Source organism: Micropterus dolomieu, linkage group LG10, assembly GCF_021292245.1.
Source record: "Micropterus dolomieu isolate WLL.071019.BEF.003 ecotype Adirondacks linkage group LG10, ASM2129224v1, whole genome shotgun sequence".
NCBI classification, from domain to species: Eukaryota; Metazoa; Chordata; class Actinopteri; order Centrarchiformes; family Centrarchidae; genus Micropterus; species Micropterus dolomieu.
Genome location: NC_060159.1, coordinates 9,042,545 through 9,050,643, shown reverse-complemented (window position 1 = coordinate 9,050,643; position 8,099 = coordinate 9,042,545). Strand labels below are relative to the sequence as shown.

At 41.4% G+C, this 8,099-nt stretch overlaps 1 protein-coding gene and 1 long non-coding RNA gene across 8 annotated transcripts in view; one reads left to right on the top strand and one right to left on the bottom strand.

Moving 5' to 3' along the window:
* Positions 1-607: 607 nt before the first annotated feature.
* On the bottom strand, positions 608-7,326 carry LOC123978192. Of its 3 annotated transcripts, none has more exons than XR_006826896.1 (5): positions 7,115-7,326; positions 3,072-3,202; positions 2,814-2,957; positions 2,538-2,640; positions 608-865 (listed from the first exon to the last, which is right to left on the bottom strand). It is a non-coding gene; the product is annotated as an uncharacterized LOC123978192 (long non-coding RNA). The 3 variants fall into 3 exon arrangements; XR_006826897.1 differs by lacking the exon at positions 7,115-7,326 and adding an exon at positions 6,984-7,108; XR_006826895.1 differs by lacking the exon at positions 7,115-7,326 and adding an exon at positions 6,483-7,088.
* LOC123978190 (solute carrier family 23 member 1-like) overlaps positions 7,167-8,099 on the top strand; it is a 9,016-nt gene continuing 8,083 nt past the window's right edge. For 4 of the 5 annotated variants that reach the window (XM_046061351.1, XM_046061352.1, XM_046061349.1 and 1 more), the window contains exon 1: positions 7,167-7,194. The gene's annotated coding sequence lies outside the window, so the exon portion shown is untranslated. Of the gene's footprint in view, positions 7,195-7,508; positions 7,530-8,099 lie in introns of those variants that run through there. The other variant, XM_046061350.1, reaches the window with a different exon arrangement.

Genomic DNA, 8,099 nt, shown 5'->3' with positions numbered 1-8,099 from the left:
TTGCTTTGTTATGATCACTTTGATTATAAAGACTGGAGAGTGTTTTCACGATTATTTTCCAAGATGCATTGCTGCACCTGCCTTGGCACACTTATCAGCATCACACAGAGATCATGTCAATTCACCACGTTCTTTTCACCCTGAGTGAGGCAAACATCCATTCTTTGAAGGCCTAAATCTCTTTATCTAACCACCTTCACGGTTTTGTCCTGTCGACTGACTGTGACAGTTTGAGGAAAGCGCTAAATGCAAACCACAATCAAACAAACCATCAAGCTGAAATTGTCAGCTTCAGAGTTTTCTCACATGAACGGAGTGAATTCAAAAAGTAAGCAGCCTGCCCTTGTTTAAGAGAAGACATCATTTCTCCTGCTATGGAGCCATTAACAAAAACCAAAAACTTCCTGTCATCCTCATTTTTATCTGTGAATCCATTCATCCATCTTTGTGTCAGTCAGTATTTAAAACAACTAATAACACACGTACATCTCCTTTCTTCTATGAGAACTTATAAGGGACAATTGAACATGTATGTAGTAGGAACTGATCAGAGGAATTGTACGTCCCTCGCAAATAGGAAATCCACCCTGCTGAAAATAGCAAGTAATAATAGAAATATTAATAAACTTTATTTACATCGAACCTTTCAAAACACAGTTACAAAGTGCTTTGCATTTCAGCAGCGGAACCTGACGACAGAGAACAGTTTGCAAAATTTGCCAAAACAGAGGGGCTCGCTGTGTCAAAAACATCTTTTATAAATTTTACAGGAAGAACATCTAAAGGACATGCTGAGTATTTCATTTCCATAGTTGTGGAGATGGAGAGATTGGATGAAATGAGAAGAGGGGAACTGCACAGGAATCTGATGGGAAGAAATCAAAATAACAAATTATCTTTAAGGTCTTCTGATTAACGAAAGAAAGAGAGGCGGCATGTAATATCTGGCCTCGGGGAGAATTAGTGACACAACATTGAACAACATTCTTGGGTTGGATTGATTGTTTTCAACTAGAGTAGCAAGAAATGCCACTCTAGAAGTTTTAACCTCTGCATCAAAAATCTTAAGTGGAGACCTGAGAAGTTCCAGGTGAACTGTGAGGTTTGATGATTTCCACCTTTCAGCATTTTTTGCTTCAGCACCCAAATATAAAAATATAATATAAATATATCAAAAAGCAACTACATTTTTGAGTCTTGAAGAGTGCTTTTTTTAAGATGGAGGAGCATGTCCACTATTAATGATTAACATACGTATGTACCTAAGTGAGTAGTGAGCTTAACCTTGTCCTGAGATGAACAGCCACTACCAGCTGTAAATGTGATAAGGAAAACTAAAAGCAGGTCAAGGTGCCATCACTTTGCATCGCCAGTAAAACACCAACAACACACGGTAATACTGCAAGTGAGTAATTTCCCAACTGATCTGAAGATGACTCTGTCCTTCTCTGTACCTCCTCAGCATTTAGTCTGCCTCTTTGTTTCTCTGCGGTTGTGTTTTATTTTTGTATTCACCTTTTGTTAGGAGAACTCCACCTCAAGAAACCAAAGATAAGTGTCCATTTTGTACTACAGTTGCAATGGCTTCAGGGAAAGAAAACGGTGGACTCGACAATCTTGCATTTGATGTAAGTACAATGACTTTTTCATGTAAAATATACCATATGTAGACACTTTTAAGTTCTTTCTAAAGCAGTCAGCATCACGAGGCACCTGTTAGCATTCAGATGAAACACTGCTTTTTATTTTTTATCTTGTTAAACAGTAAAGATCGCACTCCACTGAGTTCGGATTATTCCTGGTACACAGCTGGGCAAGGGTTCAGACAAGTGGGAGTGATTTACATTGAAGGTTTGGGAAAGTTGTGCAACTTTTGCTGAAATATAAAGGTGTAATATTTACAAAACATAAGCCTACAGCTTGCACTAACTTAAGTGTTTTCAACATATACTTTACTTGGGCGGGTCGGACAGGTATAGTTGCACCTGCCACACGCAGGTTTTGGAAAAAGAATAAATCGCACTTCTCCTTTTAACCTCTCTGGGTAGCTGCTGTAACTACTACAAGTGCCCCAGGAACAGCGTTTGACCATATCTTGGAAAAATATGGCAGAAGAAAGCTAGAAAACAACTCCTTTTGCATTAGAGTGAATGGAACGCAGCCATAAAAGTGTCACCTCAGTTAGAGCGAGTCCTGCGCTGTGATTGGCCAGCTGTGTATTCGGGGCGTGGCTTAGCAAAGGGTCAATTGTAGCACATAACAAACGTTATTATCATGCCATTATTTGGAATCTACCAATCAACTCTAACCAAAATCTACCAAATAAGCCCTGAGAAAGTTGTGATGCCAAAGTGTGCCTGCTGTCTGTCTGTGTTGCATGTTTTAGATTGAGAATTGTCTTTGAGATTTCAGTTTTCTGTTAAAAACAGAATGTCTCCTGGAGGCCATCTACTACACTGATTTAAAACTCTCTGTACCTACGAGTCATTTCAACACCAAAATGTGTGAAAATGGGGCCCAGGTTTAAAAATACTGACATTATCCTTTAACCATCTGTTGCCGTGAGGAGTCTGTCAGAGCTTTCTTCGCCTTGATGATACGACCTCCACCAGGTTTATTGGTCAGTGCCGATTCAATTAACTGTGAAAGGAGTGGAAGACAAGACAATATTCACTAAAAATAAATAATCATTAACAACTTACAGTAAATACACCTTCAGAAATAGCTACAAAAAAAAAAAAATCTGTGCAAAAGAGGCTCTCACAACAAATACATTTTACACATCAATTTACTTGTTTGACATCATTATCAACCTTCTCTCGTTTTCTGGAAGCGCTTCATTCCTCATCCAGGATGACTGTAACATCTGAGCCACAAGCTGAAACCTACAGTGCTGAGTTGGTTACGACATCAAGCAGTGGCCTGGTGGACTGGGAAGAGCTGGAAGAGGTTGGAATCTAAGTGTAGTTCAGGAGAGAGAGGGAGGAGAGAACAAACAAACACCATTTGTTGGTTTTTAACAACCAAAGTATAACTCGGTCTTATCTGAAAGAAATGGGAATCAAGTTTACCGTTGTCAGATCTGATAGTAAATACACCAGCATTAGGTTGCTGTGCTACTTCTTCAGATACGTCTGCATCCCCTTCTTATCATAAACTCTGATGCCTCCGCTGCCAGCTGGGATGGAGAACTCGATGAAAGCTTAGGGAAAAAACACAAACTGAGTCATCCCACATGAAATGCTCAAGATAACCAAAGGGTATACCCCGAAACACACTCAGTGATACCTTTTGACCATGATACTAATCAGTGGTCATGACAAATTAGTGGTAAAAACATGATATTGCCATATAAATCATAATTAGTCAACTTCAAAGGGCATCTTTTCAGAACTACAGTAATTCATCATGATGCAGTTTTGTGACACATTTTACCTTTATCGAAAAAACATTTGGCCATAATCAGAATAATTGTGCATTATACTGTAATTATACTGTAAGTACACCAATGAGAATGTCTAATTAAATGCACAGCACTTGCACACTGTAAACTTCAATATTTACATTACGGCAGAAAGTAGGAGTAACTGTTTTGAAGCATGATTTTACTGTGTGTGTATATATATCTAATATTTAACTTATTAGCATTACCACAACAGACAGTTACTGCTCTCTGATGTACTGACTTCAAATCAGCATTAACAACTGCAGCCTGCAACACTTCATTAGTCTAAATATTAACTGCTAGCACTATCTCTGGCTTTACATGAAATGTATCTGAGCCTTTGACCATTTTGCGTGTTCAGCCATCCTAGCAAACAACCAACAGACCAAACCTGTACGATGAGAGGAAAATCTACGATAACATTATTATATATTGAGATGATCACTTTCCATAAATAAAAAAATATTGAAGTGCGCATTTTGGCTGCCTGGTTGTTTTTAAATTCAATATAGGGTTTGTATTAAATATTCTAAATACAACTAAATGTTGTTTATAGAGCAGCAAAATTAATGTTAACAACAGCAAAGTCAATATAAAGTCGATATCTGACACAGTACTGAGTGATGTTTACAAAGAATGAAAATGTCTGTTTCAGTCTTTCCTCCTGTCCTCCTCCTCCTCTCTGCAGTTATTTAACGTTACTGCCAGCAGGTAACCTTAGAGAAGAGCAGCTGGTTCATCTCAGCCAGCAGCTGAGTTTACAGCAGTGTGCATTTTAAGCTACAGTGCCAACTAATCAGAATCAGTTTATTGCCAGGTATGTGTACACATACAAGGAATTTGACTCAGGATTGTACATTGCTCACGATGTGCTTACTTGTACAATAATACCATAACACAATAATAAAAATAATAATAAAATCAGACACAAACTACAGAATAGACAACACTAACATACACACTATGAACAAAACAATATAGACATATTGACAAATACGTAGTGCAGTGATCAGAGTGCAAAGGATGCAAGAGTAAACTATGATTCTCATTATGTACATGTTGAAGGTGGATATGATATACAGGTACACATACACATACATGCATACAGTGTGATGGAGCATAGTGCAAAGGATGCTGGAAAAAATAAATAAGACCTATGACCTTGACCTGAGGTAGGTGTACTGGTATACAGTATATACAATATGACATAGTATGAACAGCACTGAAATAGAGAATGGTGAATAAATAAATAAATAAGTGGAAACCAGTAGACAGGTGGCTGATTACAGGCAGAGTTACTGGGTTATTGCACAGGAACTGTTCCTGACACCATGAGTCAGAAGTCAGCTGTTCATCAGAGTGATGGCTTGTGGGAAGAAACTGCTTCTGTGTCTGTTGGTTTTGGCGTACAGTACTCTGTAGCGCCTACCGGAGGGGAGAAGCTGGAACAGGTTGTGTCCGGGGTGAGATGGATCTGCAGTGATGTTTCCTGCCCGTTTCCTGACTCTGGAAATGTATAAGTCCTGAATGGAGGGCAGGTTGGCACCGATTATTTTTTCTGCAGTCCTGACTGTCCGTTGTAGTCTGCTCCTGTCCTTTTTGGTGGCAGATCCAAACCAGACAGTGATGGAGGTGCAGAGGACAGACTGGATGATGGCTGTGTAGAAGTGGATCAGCAGGTACTTAGGCAGGTTGAGCTTCCTGAGCTGACGCAGGAAGTACATCCTCTGCTGGGCCTTCTTGATGAACGTGTCAGTGTTGGGCTCCCACTTCAGGTCCTGGGATATAGTGGATCCCACAGCAGACATAGTGCTGTTTAGAATGGTGATGGGGGGTCAGAGTGGGGGGGCTCCTCCTGAAGTCCACGGTCATCTCCACAGTTTTGAGCGTGTTAAGCTCCAGGTTGTTCTGAGAGCCAGCTGATCAACCTCCCGTCTGTAGGCTGACTCATCACCGTCCCAGATGAGACCGATGACCGTTGTATCATCAGCAAACTTCAGGAGTTTGACAGATGGGTCCCCTGAGGTCGTTGGTGTAGAGGGAGAAGAGCAGTGGGGAGAGCACACACCCCTGGGGGGCGCCAGTGCTGATAGTCCGGGTGCTGGATGTGATGTTTCCCAGCCTCACACTGTAATGTCCTCCAGGTGGGCCAACACCAGTCTTTCAAAGGACTTCATGACTACAGATGTCAGGGCGACGGGCCTGTAGTCATTTAGTCCAGAGATGGAGGGTTTTTTTGGGACCAGGACGACTGTGGAGCGTTTGAAGCAGGAGGGAACACAGCTCCAGTGATTTGTTGAAGATCTGAGTGAAAATGGGGGCCAGCTGGTCCGCACAGATTTTCAGGTACGATGGTGAGACACCGTCAGGTCCAGGAGCCTTCCTGATCTTCTGCCTTTGGAAGAGGTGGCTCACATCCTCTTCACAGATCTTGAGTGCAGGTGAGACGTCAGAGGGGGAAGGTGACTGCTTGAAGATGGCGTTGGAGTGGGGGAGAGGTGTGACTCTGGGCTTTTCAAACCTACAGTAGAAACCATTCAGCTCGTCTGCCAGTCGTTGAGCACCAGCAGTGTTGGGGGATGGTCTCTTGTAGTTTCTGAGTGTCCGTAGGCTTCTACACAACGACGCAGGGTCGTTGGCTGCAAAGCTGTTATTTAGCTTTTCAGCATAGCACCTCTTTGCAGCTTTGACCTCTTTAGTCATTGTGTTCCTGGCCTGGTTGTACAAGATTCTGTCCCCACTTCTGTAGGCCTCCTCCTTGGTCTGACGAAGCTACCTGAGTTTCGCTGTGAATGAGGGTTTTTGGTTGTTGTATGTGCTAAACAGTTAGACTAAAGTTACAGACAATTCAATTTAGCTTGTTTGTAACATTTAGCTAATTGCCAAGCTAACGTTAGCTGTGCTTGTATAACACACAGAGGATGAGCGACTGGACAGTGCAGATTAAAATAATGCTTTCTACATGTTTACACTACACACAGGTGGACTGATAAAGTAATATCTTTTTAGTCACGAAGGTTTTATTGCACATACTTACAATAACGAGCGTAGCTGTGGTAAGCTGGTGTAGTTTAGAGCCCCCTTCACAACACAGTCTTCACTGCGGCCTCGGCCACTGCTGGCCGCTGTATGTGTGTGCGCGCGCGCAGGAGCCGACACAGAGCAGCAGAGGCTGCAGCCTGAACAGTAAGCTGTAGCCCCGGGCCAGTTTAAGACCGCGTTTCGGTGCCAGGACTAATAACATTAACGTTAAGGCTTTTTACGTGTAAAGGTTTTATTGCACTTATAGTAATGAGCATTTACCAACTGGACTTCACTGTACTTTTGCCTATAAGGGCTTTGCTCATGTATTTAATGGCACATTGGAGCTAACGTTAGCCATCAACTCTGCCACGTTCGCCCTTCAGAATTCTGTGTTTTAAGACATGCAGCCAGCTGCAGTGTAGCTGGACATCAATATTAAGTTGTTCTACAATGCGGCTTCTATTGAAATGCAAAACAATGATTTAGTAAGTAATTTAGAGACACTTAACGTTACCACAGACTTTCGACAAGGAAAATGGCGCAGTAAAAATTCCTGTTGGTTGAAGGTTGAAATCCCAGAGAAGTTGGACGGGGCTTTCCGCAGTAATTCTTTCACCAAGTCTTTTAAATACAAAAACTACTAACCATGGAAGAATCCATGTACTTTGACAAGGAATCTACTGTGTAGCTGGCTTTTGTCAAGATGAATCACTTGCTTCTGTCTGGTTTGTAATGCGGCACCCAGCTAACCAATCCTGCTTCAGACTGATGTTGGCACCACCCACTCTATTAGCATACAGGCGCAGGGAAAAATAAATGTAGAAATAAATAAATAAATGCATGTAGAAATGCATATATAAATACAGCATTAGCCTTTTTTTATTACAAAAATATTGGTAATTTAAATTTATTTCTGCATTTATTTATTTATTTATAGATATGTCATTTCTGGTCTCTCATACCAGTCAAGCTTCATGCTAAGAAGGCAAACAGTTAGCTAACAGTTATACATCTCATCCCAAAAAAGGTGACAGCGATAGACTCCGTGACCTTGCCAACGGTAAATTTAAATAAGCAATTAAATCATGCCATACTATATGTAATTGCTGACGTAATCTGCACTCTGCGCATGCGTTGGCGTCTGTAGCCACCTGTCGGAAGCTCCGTCTTAAACCGGACTCTTATCCAGTTTTAATCCACTCTTTTTTTTCAGTTACATTTTTTATATCCTTTTTATTTAACTTAACTTTATTTAAGTTTTACGTGGGTTAAGGATTTTAGTCATCCGACATGGATTTTAAGCTAGATGACCTAAAAACGCGATCAACGCTACTGACCACAACAAAGCTCCGGTGACTATGATAGCCGAGATAACTCTGCCCCATGAGGACTGCTCACTCCTTAAGAAAGCGAACAAAAAGATTGCTGACCTTATGGAAGACATCCGACGACTTTCAGAGGAACTCAAAGAGAAAGATTCCCTGCTGACTGGCTTTATGGATGTGGCTTCAGTACAAGCCAAACAGATTGTTTCTCTTAGCACAACCGCTAACATCCAGGACACCGTGTTTTGGGACCCCTCTAGTCTTCCCAGGCTTTCCTCCTGCTCGACTCCGAAGCATCAGTCAAC